General features: G+C 43.3%; 1 protein-coding gene across 1 annotated transcript in view; it reads left to right on the top strand.

The window, feature by feature from the left end:
* The first annotated feature begins 6,802 nt into the window (after window positions 1–6,802).
* ddr1 (discoidin domain receptor tyrosine kinase 1) overlaps window positions 6,803–15,435 on the top strand; it is a 38,403-nt gene continuing 29,770 nt past the window's right edge. The window contains 1 exon segment of the mRNA XM_048260265.1: window positions 6,803–7,238. The gene's annotated coding sequence lies outside the window, so the exon portion shown is untranslated.

The following is a 15,435-nucleotide window of genomic DNA, read 5'->3' as shown; positions in this document are numbered from 1 at the left end:
TTTGGCTTGCGTAACTCTGACATCATGGACTGCTGGAAACTCCCATCGGCAGTAATTAATTGCACAGGCCATATCATCTTGCCAGTTTACGACTGATCTGGAAGAAATATCCAAACCGATTTTCTGTCTGTTTTCATCAGTCAGTCTCTGTCTCCTTAGCAGTGTGTTTGTAATTATTCATCATGCCATGTGTCTTGAATTATATGAGCAGTGTCCTTTTTTCCCCCAATATGAGCAGGGTGCTAAGTAGGTTGCTGTCACATCACTGATGCACACTTGGTACCAGCGTCCAAACCGCAATTCCCTACCTACCTCACAAATGTGAACAGCCAGATTTTCAATGAATTAGGTTTTACGCTAAAACACAGGCAAGTTAAACCACCCAGTTAAACACAGGCAAGTAACTCAATCACTCAATTAAAATCACCAAGTTAGATGAAGCAAAGTGTGGTCAGCACAGATAACTTGTGGATAACAGCCTGCTGTTTGGTCACTTACTGTTGTATCCCAAACATTCCAACTACATAGCCTACGCGTTTAGCAAATAGACAATTGAAATTCCTTGCAGGAGCTTCAGTGAAGAAGAGTGCTTGATTGTTGAATTCAGAGCATCTTTGCTAAGACTAAATTATGAAATTAATGGGTAAATAATAATTAACTTTTAAAGGGATTTTAACTTCTAACAGGATTGCATCTGGGTAGCCTATATTAGATCGCTGCCAAACTGAAATCAATGGCATGTTCCCTTAAGTACTGCTTGTTCTGGATGTAATTATCCTACAGTTATTATCCTGTGGTTAAAACAAAGACTTTAGTATGAGTAGTATGTGATATGTGATATTACATGCATGTACTGTCTTATCACCCTGACAAAGATGTGTCAGTCTATTATGAGTTCAGCCTGCAATCATGTAAACTCTCACAAGAATGAGCCCACAGACACATGCATGCACCTTTAAGCTCATATATGAGTATACTGAGAGCATGTTTTCTTATATACATACTATTATATATATTATATACATACTATGTACATGTATCTCAAATCCAGTTGGATACACTTCTAAGAAACAGGTGACAAGCACTGTATACATGTCTGTAGACAGGCGCGCGCACACACACACACACACGCATACATACACACCCACATGGTGGATAATTTACGAGCATACAGTTGTCTCCTTGTCTGCTTCCGAGTTGGGCATGACGGGGAGGGGGAGCAGTCAGGCTGTCCTAGGGTATCCTGACATCCCCTGCCTCAGGTTTGTTTTCAGTATGGCTACTGAAAAGGGCCAAACAGAACTGTTAATTGGCTATCTTTGCATCACATTGTTTTACCAGCAAAGTGTCAGGCAGGAATATGCTTTTTCCATCAAGATAGCTGTGGTGCGTTCATGTAATTTCTTTGTAATAATGATTTGTTTTTTCTCCTCACTACACACATACTCCTCATTTTCATCCTCCTGCAGCTCTACCTATTGCTCCTTTTGACTAAGTAACCATGTGTTTGAATGGGTCTCCATGGCATTGGTGTGTGTGTGTTTGTCTGTGTGACCCTGTTTGTGAGTTGGAGGCTATGTGTCAATAGATATTTTTAGCACAAGCTCTCACTGCATTGCAATGGCACTCATTTGGCACCCATTCCCAAAATCTCCCCCTACCCCCAAGCCTCAACCCCCACCTCCAATTCACTCTCTCTCTCGCTCTCTCTCTCTTTCTCTGTCTCACTCAGCCTGGGAGCTAGTAACAGTCCGCCTGGAACTTTAAAAAGAGAGTGAGAGTTGAGCTCAGGCAGAGGCCATAAAGAATTAAAATCCAGCTCAGTAACCATGGTGATCGAACACAGGAGAGCAGAGAGGAGACCAATCAGTGAGGGGCCGAATTGATTTGGTGCCTCCCTGTTATTTTATGTAACTAATCAGTGTGACTTCATGGAGCCAGTGGTCCTTGCCTTTGTCAATAAAGCTTTGTAGGACATTCATTTTGGCAGCATTGAATAAGCCTCCGTCAGAATCGGAGGGAGGAAATGTGGAGGGAAGAGAAAGACACTAAATTAAAGAAATGAAACAACAGGTCGTTAGAGAAGACGCTACATTCTTAGACAAGTGAACGAATGAACAGGAAGATATCTGCCCTCATCTGCACAGCCGATGATCCTAATTGTTATGGATAGTGTGAAAATCGGAACACAAATCTCTGTCACGCACATGGATGTATGAGAAGAGGAGGAAGAAGAAGGATAGGAAATGAGCCCCGACACTGGAAGTTTAGAGTGACAGTTTGAACAGAAGCGACAGTTGTGGGAGAGCCGCCCAGATGCCAGAGAGAGAGAGAGGGGTGATCAGGCTCTCTGCAGCTCACCCCCATGAGGAGGGTGCGGGGAGGGTAATCAGACACCCAAAAGGAGTCTGTTTCGCCAGCAGGCAGAGGAAGAAAGAGCACCGGTCTAGTGCAGCCCGGGCGATAAGATTCACCAGCAGAGAGCCCCAGTGTGTGAGAGGTCAGCCTAAACAAAATGCCAGAGCCCGGCTCTCTGTGTTAGCTATCAGAGGCCTACTGTCCGCCTTGGAAACCCCCAAGTTTATTACCAGCATTCTACAAATACTTTCTACATGCACCCTTCTATGGATTTACAAAGGATGTTAAAATATAAGTTTATATATCTATAACGTTTATAATCTGTGAAAATTAACTGTGAAAGACTACTATGACAGTCATAAAAAAGTCATATATGACAGCAATTCACAATACACAGCACTGCAATTTCATGTGGATGTCCTGTATTGGGAAAGAGTCTGGACACTGGTGTCCATCGCTGGCTTGATGTCAGTTGGGGGGTGGCTGGGTGTGAGACTGATCTGGGCTTTAGACAAGAGAGACACAACACAATGGCAAGACCTGGATGTGAATAGAACTGACCAGTGCATATTTCACAGATAACCCCCAAGACAAAGCTTAAAGGGATTCCAACACCTCTTCTGACCTCTACTGGGTGACCACCCCTAGGGGGCTGATGATGACCTCTTGACCCCTGACACCTCCATGACTCCCTACAGGTCTCCAGGGACCATCTCCCCAGGCAGAGACGTGAGGTCCTGTAACTGATACACCACAAACTTACACAAACCTCTCTGGGCTGGAACAGAACCATCACAGCAACACCCTACCATGCAGTCATTGTAGAATACCTGAGAATACATGTACATAAAGTGATTCCAGTGTTGTTAATGGTCCTAATGTTTTAACTTTGATATACAGTACTGTATACAGTACACAAAAAAATGACCATTTATACATGGTACAGATGCAACATGTTGACCCTTAATGTTACAAACTCTGTACATAAAGTCAGAGCATACATCATACACTGTAATTGATATCGCACAGTACATTTTCCTTAATGGATTAACTTGTTCTTGGATGTAAGGAAGACTCACAATGATGCAAATAACTCAGTCTTTCCACTCAGAAGAGGCTTCTTTGACTTATCAAAGACCTGCCGATGCTGGCAGCCATTTTGAAAGGTGACACCCAGGAGAGCAGCAGAGGCTGAGGCTGGCTGAATGACTGAACTGTTAGCACTCCTCCACCCGAGTGAATGAGCTCGGAGGAATGACACTGAGAATGACGGAAACCTTAGCTGATATTTGGACATCTTGGACAGAGTGAGTGAGAGAGAGAGAGTGAGGGATGGATGGAGGAAGAAAAGGGGATGGAGGGAAACAAGAGATAAGGGAGGTTAGGTGTTTCTGCAAGAGAAATGTGAAGAATGTGAGGCTGTGTCACTTCCCGGTATTCTGCAGTCTTGGCATTCTGGGAGTGATCTGTGTTGTCAGGAGAGCCCTCCACAGCTGTCAAACCCTTACAAGGGAGTGGGTGGAGGCCATGTTTGTGTGTGTACAGAGAGGTTGGTGGGTGAGCCTGTTTGCATGTGTGCATACATTGTGAGCACATGACAGTGTCAGCATTTGGGTATAAGCCCTCTTCAATTCCCCATGGAGGAAAGACTCGATCAGCCTGTAATTAAATTCCTTGGATTACTGTCAACATAAATCCTGAAATGCATTTAAAAGCAAATTAATTTTAATGCTCTGCTGTTCTCTCAAGAGGCAACAACTTCAGTGTGTGGAAACTTGGTTTGTTTTTCTCTAAAAGAAATTTGAGTTCAGTGAACCTGTAGCTTACATCACCATGGAGTCTAGAGTCACCTCCAAACTTAGATCGATCTTTTCTTCTTCTGAATAATGTATTTGTCAATAGCTTTTGCAATCCTGTTTCCCTCAAACTTTTATGTTTCTTCCTCCTCTTGCTCTTTCTTTCTCCCTCTCTTGACTGTGAATTCCACACAGGATCCGACCTGCTTTTTCATGCCTCACTGATTTCCACTGAAAGGGGGAGAGGGAGCGAGACAGAGAGAGGGGGAGAGAGAGAGGGAGAGGGAGAGAGAGAGGAGAAATGAGATGGTGTTAACGAGAAAGATTTCCAATAGGACTAACTTGTTGAAACTGAAACAGAGAGCAAATTGCTGTTGTTGAGGAAGTGGGGGGAGTAGTGTAGTAATGTGTTCAGGACCTGGGCAGAGGACAGAGAGAGAGAGAGAGTTGGAGAGAGAGAGAGAGAGTTGGAGAGAGAACAGGAGGAGAGAATAATGAAACAATGCCCAAAGGTCAGAGCAACATTTGGAGGAGAGGGGAGGTTGCCTGGACAACATAAAAAGCCATGAGAGTTAAAGAATGGAAATGAATTGAAACAAAAAAGAATAGAGAGGAAGACAAAAAGTAAGGCATCTGAAGAACTAATGCTCAAGGTCTCAATTTATTCAGATGACTAACCAGCACTGGGGAGGGAAATGTTCAAATTTATTTCATTTTTGCAATTTGATTTAATAGAAGCCATTTCACATAAAGATGGAGTATGAAAATGAGGTAAGCATGATTCACAAAAGACCTCCTTCGGGCACAAGAGCCTGGGAGGGCCAGAACATGGCAATGAAACCAGGCAAACAAGCAAAGCACACAGACAAGAGAGGAAAACAAGAGCGTATTAGTCAGCTGTGTGGTGGTTTGAATGAAATATCTGTTTTTGGGTTAGAGAATTAACCACTCCGCATGAGGTCAGTGAGTGTGTGCGTATGAGGCAGATTGTGGGTTTCAGGCCCAAAAACCCAGATTAGGCACAAATTGGAAGCTGGTGATAGAATGTTAATGATATGCAGGGCCAAACTACGCCAAAAGAAACTTGGGCTCCACTATTCACATGAACAAAGGGTGCGGGAGAGGAGGAGGGAAGGAATGAGAGGAGGGTTGAGTGGCGACTGGAACAGAGAGGGAAATGAGGACATGTCTGCAACAGAGCAATCGGCACAGCTTTCTGGCACTGCACAGCATTGTTCCAGGCTATACCACACCTCCGAGTGTGAAGTGGAGGTGCTATGTGTGTGTGTGTGTGTGTGTGAATGACTGCATATATTTATACAGTCATTTGAAATTGTTTATGTATGTGTGTATAATAAGCACATATGCATGTGTTTATGGTTTAAGTATCAAAGTATATCAATTAATAATTAACTTTAACTTTATTTGTGCACTGCACTTACATATGCACACACACACACACACACACACACACACACACATACACACACACACACACACCCATGCCTTTACCTTTAATGTTTCTGATCACAGCGTGGATACATCCAGCTAAGGCAGATGTGTAGAGAAGCCCGACATTTCTGACTCTATTTGCCAAAGGAGTGGTCCAGCTTTCTGTTCACTGCTGACCTTTTTGTCTACAGTACAGATTGTCAGTAAAGTTTCTCTTTCTGCCGCAAGAGATGGGCAAGTACCAACATATCCCTGTTGTTAAAAAACCCTCTTTCGCTCTGTCTTTCTCCTACCATACTTTTTGAGAACTTTTCATAATGGTTTGGTTGACAATACGTATGTACAGTATATCCATTTTCAGATTTTCAGTTCCATTTCCCCCTCCTCCTGTTTCTATGTATGTGAGTGTATGTGTTACATATTTGTCTTTCTATGGCATTCTTGATTATACAGGTATGAATGCATTGGTATAGGATACCTGCCTGCACATCAAGTGGGCAATTTGGTCCCCTTCACTACTTTCTGTCCATCACACAATATCCATCATTCAGGCTTTATCTCTGTTGCCATTGTTGTCCCCATTTCACCACTGTATGGACTGTAAGTGCGGTGTTTTAGTTGCTGCCTGTAAATCACTGTCATTATAGCCTAGAGGGGTAATTGTATATGGTTACAGCAGCTTACTCTGTAATAATGTTTCCTTTGGTTGAGATGTAAAGGAAAGATCTGTGGGTAAGGTTATTGTAAAAGCGAGAAAAAGCTTTTAAGTCTCAATAACAGTACACTGTCTCTTTGGTAGCCAATTCCATAGCTGATATAATGTAAACATTCTGAAAAGATGTGGTAGGGGCTGTATAGATTAAGAGATTTAACTTTAAATGTGGTGAAAACATGATACCTTCTCACGAGACAAAAAGAAATGTGTTCATATTTTTTAAATTCATATTTACAACAGTGTTCCCATCTCAACATCTTTGTTTCAAGTCACAACTGCACTCAACATTTCATAGCATTCAATTTAACTTCAGACCTCTTGTCGTTCACTGTGTCCCTCCCATACGCAGCACTGATTGGTGGTTGCTTAGAAGAATATGTAAAGAGTTACCTGAATACGCGTTTTCATTGGTCACAGCCAGTGCAGTTATGTAAATGAGCACCTGGTTGCATTTTGCAAGGCTCGCGAAGAAGTCGAGTGCTGAGCGGTGTCTCATGTTTGCAGTCAGACTGCCGGGGCTGGAGTGAAATAAGTCCGACGAAGAAACCACCATAGGCTTTACAGTCTACACTGAGACATTTTTAGTGTAATTCCTTTCCGTCTCTATCCTGCTTTGGTTTAAGCACAAGGTTTTTTCACCGAGCGCTCCAAGCTTACAAAGGACATTTTGCGAATTTTGGACAGTTTATATTTTCTTTTGTTGCTGGTCAGTTCGTTGCGATAGACCAAGGTCGAGCGCAGTTTAACAACTGCACGTTTATTGGATAACACCTGTCCTGACAGTTATATGTAATTTTATACATTTCTTTATTTTTTCTGTGAAAGTCAAAGTTTCGCCAGACTTGGGTAGCATACCCGAAAACCTTCTTGACGTGGCTGGCTCAAAGGGTCCTGGAAAGCCTTCGGGTGACTGTCAGGTAAATAACGTTAGTCTAGGCTACTGAAGACATTTATCATATTTAACAAGTTCAACAAATCAACTCACACAAAGTCTCATCCTAACGCTGTTGTGACCTACAGCATAAACTGTAGGCAATGCAATGATGATTACGAAGTCGTTCCCTTTTCAGTGGCTGGAGATATTGCGACTTATTGCTGGCGTGCTTTACATTAATGTCTAAAAGTTATTATTGCTTGCATGCCGTGTATGAAGTTCATCTTCTATCTATGTCTTTCAATCTCGTGCTCTGTCGATTGGCGTCAAAGAGTCGCGGTCTCTATAAGGGAAACTGCTTTGGCTGTCGGCCACACTCACTTACTAAGGGTATAACGTTGCGCCTGTTTGTTTATGGGGCTGACAGAGAGATTGTATTGTGCCGAGTTCAGACACTCTTCGACTATCAGAATGTCAATGAATGCGACACAGTTTTGCAGTGTAGGTTATTATTCACTAACGGGTCGCCGCTCTTCATGATGGAAATGCTGGTTAGGCCTATGCGCACCTGCAATGATCTACCCAGCAGGATAACTATTCCTTCATTTAGACGCATGTCTACGTTGAGTTTGTACATTGCCTATGATACACTCCCAGAGTAAAACTCGTTAGCGTTTTAGGTGGCGTTATTATTAGTTGGTGGGAAACGTTTCCCAGCTTTGACTGAATCAGTTAATTTATGTCTTTGGGCTACGAGTTACGAGAACCATAAACCATAACAAGTTAAGCGTAGTAACAGTACCTCAGTCTTCCTGGGAGAAGTGGGCTCGTTTAAATAGGAGCCTTCAGTTTGACAATGCAGCAATCCAATATTGGTACATTGTTTGGTGGAGTCTGTCATTGTTCTCCTAACCTACATTTTATAACCTCCACTTTGCTGCCAGCAATAAATTGCAAGGACGGCTAACAGTAAACTTTGACGCAACGACCAACGACACAAACCCAACAGACAGGGTCATTAAAACGACAATGTTTTGGACTTGCCCATAATATCCAGGTGGCTGCTCTGAACCTGGGGTCGCGCTTAGGGCAGTTGTTAACCTGCTGACCCGGGAGTACGGCAGGTGACCTTAAACCAGCCCAAATACATTGGGGGTTCTCTCAGTGGACTATCCTTGACAAGGAATTGACTTTCTCTGGGAGCCAATCATGCAGTTCCCATATTGTTTGAGTCCCCAAGCAAGTAATTTAACCAAGTGTCTTCTGGGAATTAGTTGTTCCTGAAAGTTCAGAATGTATTCGTTTTTAAGTGTGACTTCATGAGAGGAGAAACTGAGTTTGCCCAAAGGCACCAGCTGCCTGGGAGATGTGATAATGAAATCGGCTTGTTGGGAAGCTTTCTGCTCAGGGACTTGTATGAATAAGCCAAAAATGCTGAATACATAAGATGCCCTCTCTCTCTTTCTCTCTCACTGTGTGTGTGTGTGTGTGTGTGTGTGTGTGTGTGTGTGTCTGTAAACTCATGAAAGTGAGAAAAGGTACATAGCCATGGGGTGGTAATAGATCTAGATGGGTTTTTTTTTAAGTTACATTCTTATGTACCAGCACAAAGACTAGCTCCAGTGTCAGATGGAGACTTTCTTTGTGTTCAGACATGCTCTGGGCACATGGGGGTGGGTATGTGGCAGCCAGGTGCTATGGAATGGATGTAGCCAAGTGTACTTTACTGATAGTAACTCTGCAACCACTGACTTCATTTTGGAGTTTGTGTTGACCAGTGTTTTGTTGAAGGTGATGCTTGTTAGTATGCCCACGTGGAATTTCTATGCACAAGTTTTCTCTGAGATGATATCCAACAACAACTTGAAAGACACAGACCATTGAATAGATGCCACTGGAGATTGTCCATCCTGGGGAATCCTTGCCATTGGGCAGGCAGGCTGATTGTGGTCTGAATGGGGTGTGTGAGGTATGCTCTGGCCTGAGCTTTGTCAACAGATAAAAGACCATAAATCTTAAACTGTCTCTTGGTCCCTCGCCCATCTCTTTCAATTCAATTGAGGGATGAAGCATTGCCGAAATTCCCACAGGCGACAGCTGTATTGTATTGCAATTGTGTGCATTAGGATGCTAATGCACTCCATGCGGGTAGGCTTTTTATTGCGTTTTGTTAGATTGGATGAGCGGGAAAACACTGACAGAGTAGATTTTTGGGGCATCCCGCTGTTTTTCAAGGCCGTAGGCCATATTATGTTTATATCAAAGTTTTTAAACACATTTTGATGTTAAAGCTTTGTTATTTTATCTCTCAAGAGTTCTAAATAACCAGGATTTTGGAACTTTGCATAATCTATGTTTTTTTGTTCCAGTAATTCCAATATCATCACCTAATATGCACTTTCTTTCACAACTGGATTCTAAATCATTAGCACAATACAATCTCATTCTGTGTGAGTCATGCAGCTCCTGATGATGTACACATCAGCTTGCATCAGCACCTTGGAAAAGAAAGAAGAGTTACATTGTGATTGTGGTTGTATTCGTAGCTCCAAACATTTCTCATTACCACACTTGTTTTTTCCCTGCTGTTTACATGATCTGTGAGCTGGTTAGTTAGCTAGTGTGTGTTTGCACTCCCAGTAATCACCTGACCTTCACCGGATCTCATTTTCCCACTTCCCACTCCGTCAGACCATTCAGACTCATTCGCCCGGTTGCTGGCATTTAGAGACGCATTTCTTCGTATTCAATATGTCTGTCTGCACTTCCTCTAAACTCAAGGGCATCCTTGGATTGCAGACATGATAGTTACCATCTGTTCACATTGAGCTGTGCCACTTATTGCTTTGCCCATGCTGAGGGAAATGTGTGTTGAGAATCTTGAAAGAGCTGAAGTTACTGATTCATGCAGGTAAACAGGTCCGTATAAGGAGGCCATCTGTGCTAGGAGCAGATAACAGGCTGAGGGCAGGAGGTGGGTGCGATGAAAAATTAAGTTTTTCTGTTAGCCTGTGGTTAATAAGTTCTGAACTGTGCCATTCTTCTGACTTTGCTGTTGATGCTTAATCTTTATGGGTCTTTGCACTTCATTCCTCTCTGCTTCTACCAAAGTGAGGTCATTTGAATATAGGCAAGTAGTTTATATTCAACCTAAAATATGATCAGCATAGCCATAAATCATGCTCGGTCAGTTATCATGTCATGCATATTTTGTATGCATATCACACGTTTGTTAAAAAAAACCCACTTTATCTTTTCCATGCTTCGCTGATCCTCAGTACAGAACGGGAGAAATCTGATTTCTCAGCTGTGTTGGCATGTCATTGTTTCTCTTCTCTTCTGCTGTGTGGTGCTCTGTAGCTGGTGAGCGTGGCCCATTGTCTTTGGCTCTAGCTGAGACCCATGTCATTTCGTGGCCAGCGTTTTCTCTAAGATCTTGTGTTACTCGCTCAACTGTGGGCACAGGAGCTCCACCAGCAGGTATTCCAACACGCTTGCCCTAAAACAAATTACGCATTTCAAGATAAACACTTTGAAGCAAGGGAGGAAATTGTGGGTTTGTTTATCTCTGTCTGACTAAACCAATTTCCCTGGAACCCGTCTAGACTTCAGAATCTAATTTCTGCCCTGTTTCCCAGGAGTGTGTGGCTTTTAATGATGCTCAGCGTCTGAGGACAGATTGCCAGTGGAGAGGAGATGGAAGGGAACCTGTTGCCTAATGAACAGACACGCATCTAGAGCTTCCACTGTGTGTCATTCGTTTCCAATCTAATACAAACTGATTTTCTCAGCTTTGTCTGATCTCCCTGACTCCCTCTGCGCCACCCTGACCCCTCCCTCCCTCCCTCCCCCCATCTCCCTCTCCTCTCTCCTCTCTCTGTGCCTGTCTCTGTCAGGCGGCATACCTTTGAAGACGTAATTGATTATCTGTGCTGATCTGTCCCTCTCCATATCTAGTTGTGTTCTGAGTCACAGTCACAGAGTTTGTGCTCTTGTTGGCTCGCTCCAACTCCGCATCAGGGCATTAACCTTATTCCAGCCATATAGCCGCTCATTTCATTTCTGTTCTCTCAATTATAAGTCTATTACTGTCAGAATGAATTCAATTAAATTGGATTGTATGCAGCGAGTCTGAGCAGTTTGCATGTCAGGACTAATGCATGTGTTGTAATGCCTCTATAATACAGTCTAGTATGCAGAACATGTGTTGGTGATAATTAGGTTTAGATGTCTATCAAAACAAATATATAGACATTTGTCTCACCTTAACATTCATATACTTATCTGTATATGTTGATTTAGCTAATGTGAATTCATATTTAGTTTTTGTTGTAGTGCCTAATACAGGTGGTCTATTATGCAAGGACAAGTTTCCCTGGACAAATATGCTAGTACAATAGTCCAGGCAAAGTAGCGTTTTACGACAGACTAATTGTAAAAGAAATGTTTGCAGCTTAGATCATTTCTATGAGGTGTCCAGAACAACATAATAAAAGTCCTAAGAAATCCTAGTTGAGGAAATATGTTAAATTCTCATCAATCCAACATGTGTGCCAAGAAGGCCAGGCAACAATACACCCCCAATGGGGCTATTTTTTCCCTTTACTCCTATCAAAATTTCTTTGAAAATTAATTTTAATATGCAAATGAGCTATACACTAATCGAATATGCCCAAAATGCACCCAAATAGGCTTAATTTTTCCTTTACTCTTACCACAATAACATTTTACATAGTAAAAGTATATATGAAAAGTAACTGTTTTTGTATCACAAGTTTCTTTTGAAATTAATTTGAATACACATGGCTCCACACGTATTGAATATGTCCTAATTTGCATAGGCAGAAACAGCATTCATATTATTCTATGGGCTAGGAGGGGTCCACATGCACCCCCCACTACTAGACTTAAGTGGTATTTTCTTGTAGCCCTGGTCCCAGAGTTTAAGAAAACAAGAAATAAACTCATTCCCACTTTACCTGGTAGACCACTAAGTAAATTTCCCATTGAAATGAATGGGATGTTATGGATTTAAGTGAAGAGAGTGTATGCATAATAAATTTCGGTCTGTACTATGAAGGGAAAACTGATTTAACTATATAAACCATATATTTTCTGAAAGCTTAGACACTCAGGATGTGATCTAACATGACATGAGACATGTTCCACCCCTCTCATTAGTATGCTGCCCATGCATAATACATTGGGTATTGGTAAATAGTGTATATGGATAATACCTTTTTGGGCTGCTTCATTGGGTGGATTTGGAGTGGAGGTCTGGGCTTGGGAGCGAGCGAGCACAGGCAGAATGCTAACTCCACCCTTGGCTTTTGTCAGCGGGGGATATATTGGAAGAAAATATGGATTTCTTTTCCACTCTGGCTGTACAGAACGATCTGAAAAGGCTTCATGAGAGCAGTGGCAAGCCCCTCCCGAGCCTCTCTCTCCCCTCTCACACCTTGGTGTGTTATTTTGTAGCATTTACACAAAGACCCATGTGGGAGCCTTCAAGTAATTACTCCTGGCTCCTGGCTAACTTGGCTGTGCTTTTGAAAAGCTTTTCATTAAAAAAGGCGATGTTCCGAAGATCAAAGCTGACGGCTTCTTAATTTGACTTCTCGTTTTTATGTCCGTATCTGCCTCTTTTAACGACATCCATGCCCAGGGTGTTCCAAAGAGCGACGTCACCCGCTGCCTTTTTTGAACAGATGAGGAGCATGTAAAAATAGTTGGAGGAAGTTTTTCTGTGAAGTCTAATTTAACACTTCGTAACAGGCGGACATTTTTTTCCACCCTGAAGGAGTGAGGGAAAAGGGAGAGAAGAATGAGAAAGAGACTTACAGAAACATGTAAAGTGAAAGAGTGCAAGACATACCGCTGGAAGGAGAGGGAGAGTGTGCGTGTGTGTGTATGTGAAGATGTGTTTGTGTTAGGGAGAGAGAGAGGAAAGCCAAGGAGATTTGTTTTTGCCTGAGGGCTGCAGCACTGATGAAGGTGCACAGACGAGCGTGACAGATTAAGTTTCCCTCAACCTCCCTGCTTCTAGTGTACTTTCACTGTATCAGGACATGCTGAACAGAGGATACAGGGGGTTTATGTGTGTGTGGAGATTGCCAGTTGAGATATGTGTCCGCAGTTACCTTTGTTTTTCTCTTTAATGCCTTGGTGGCACTCTCTGCTTGTTATTGCCCAAGCTGTTAGCACATTAGGCACTGACCTGAGAACATGTTCCCAGCCCCAGAGCCAAAACTCACTCGCCTGTCCCCACAGTCATCAGAATGAGGCTTTAGGCCTTGTGTATCTGGGCCGCCAAACTGTAAAATCAGCTGTGAGAGAGAGAGAGAGAGAGAGAGAGAGAGAGAGAGAGAGAGTTAACTGGATTTCAAACGCCCAAGCTTGATGGGTCAATGTGACATTTAGATGGCGATGGAGTGATCATGTTTCTTCACTCCTTTCTCTGTGGCATAATGCTGAGTTTGGCTGAAAAGATTCCAGCCAAACCTGCTCCTTGATTCTTTTTGGGGGTTTTTCAACCACCGTTTCCTACTCCTCCCTATCCCCTCTTTATTTACCTGTTTCAGCAGTTCTCATGGCCATTCAAGTGCCAAAAGCTCCTTCTCTCACTTTCCCTCTTTGTCCAAACTGCACCTCAGCATTTTTCACCAACCTCAGTGCTGGTGATGTTTCTCTCTGTCCCTCGCTTTCACTGACTGACTCACTCACTCTTTCTATCCCCCCTTTCTCAGCTGATCGTTTTCTCACCGGTCATTGCGAGAGTCACGTAGGTCTGCCACATTTTTCTCCTCTCCTCCTCCTTCCCTCCCTCCATTCTCTCACCTTTCCAGAGGCAGGTAACTTTTCACATCAGACAGCAAATTAAACTGGCTGCACAAGGTGATGTATGTCCCAGGCCTCCCACTACCTCACATCTTCCTGTCAGGGTCCAGCAGAACGTTACTGCTGTGTGTAGCTCTTATTGCCGGCTCTCTGGTCTTGGTCCTTGCTCTTGGTCTCGAGTAGAGAGGGTTGATCATCCCCTGGTATTGCTGTTATTTCTTTGAAACACATGGAGCCTGTATGAATTGCTTGGCCACGTCTGTCTGGTGCATTTGAGAGCGGAGGAGTCAGCTGGGTCCGAGGGCGGCTCTCCCTCTCACCTCACCCCAGTGGCCAAGAGAACTCGGATGAAAGACTTCAGCCGTGATTGATTCAGGGATGAAGCGCTTTGAAAACTCTTCAGATCTCCCACTCCTCCATCCCCTCCTCCTCATCCTCAGGTAGAATCACAGTAGACAGAAACAACCCCTCCCCCCCGCCTGTCCTCTTGTGAAGCGGGATCTCAGTTATAGCCGGAGGCTAAACACATGAGAGGCAGAGGCGGGCACCTACAGCGTGTAGAGACACGGTCTTTTGCCGCCCCCGGGCAAGGCCACGTGAGGTGAGCTCGCGGTCTGCACAGCGTCAGCCCGGCTAGCTGTGGGAATGCAGAGCAGTTAGCCACCGCTGTTAACATTCAACTACAGCACCAGTGGCAACAACAAGACTGTCCTGTTCTGGTGAGCGTGAGGGAGGTGATCACAAGGACGTGTTTGAGCCTGGTATTTATTAGCGCTACGCACGGAGAAAGAAAAACTCTTAGTCATATGAGATGATCGCTTCAGACAAACACAGACCTTTGTGTATTGGAAGATGATAGAATATCGTGCTTTGTGTCACACTTGCCATGGAGAGTTATTGGCTACCAGTTTCAAATCACATGCCTAACCATTTGGCCAGTTTCAAACATTTTTGCTTTAGCTTCTGGTTTTACTTCCTCTCCATGTTTATTTTCTCAGAATGACATTTTTGAGCTTAAGGAACTGAGACCGCTGACTTATACTTGATGCTGCGAGACACTCTGACAACCTGTGGCCATTAATCATCGAGATGTGTCCCTGGCGTCTCTGTACAGACCTGTTGAGTGATTGCTGATCACACCAGTGCAGACTAATGCTCTCTGCTGCAGTGCACATGGCAGGAAACACTGTGTTCTGATTTCAGGGAAGGTTTCTAAGAGTACATGATGATGATGCATGGAATATAAAAAAGCTGCTGTTACTTTGCCCAATTGCTTACTTGGCTGAGGTAATGATGATTTAATCTTTACTGTAATCACTCCTTGCATAATGTAACCCACGAAACTCTATCCCCTAAATCATGCAAGTTTTTTTTCCTTGTAAAGTGCACTTGCTCGATGATTC

Source organism: Alosa alosa, chromosome 13, assembly GCF_017589495.1.
Source record: "Alosa alosa isolate M-15738 ecotype Scorff River chromosome 13, AALO_Geno_1.1, whole genome shotgun sequence".
Taxonomy (NCBI): Eukaryota; Metazoa; Chordata; class Actinopteri; order Clupeiformes; family Clupeidae; genus Alosa; species Alosa alosa.
This window is presented reverse-complemented; position numbering and strand designations above follow the sequence as displayed.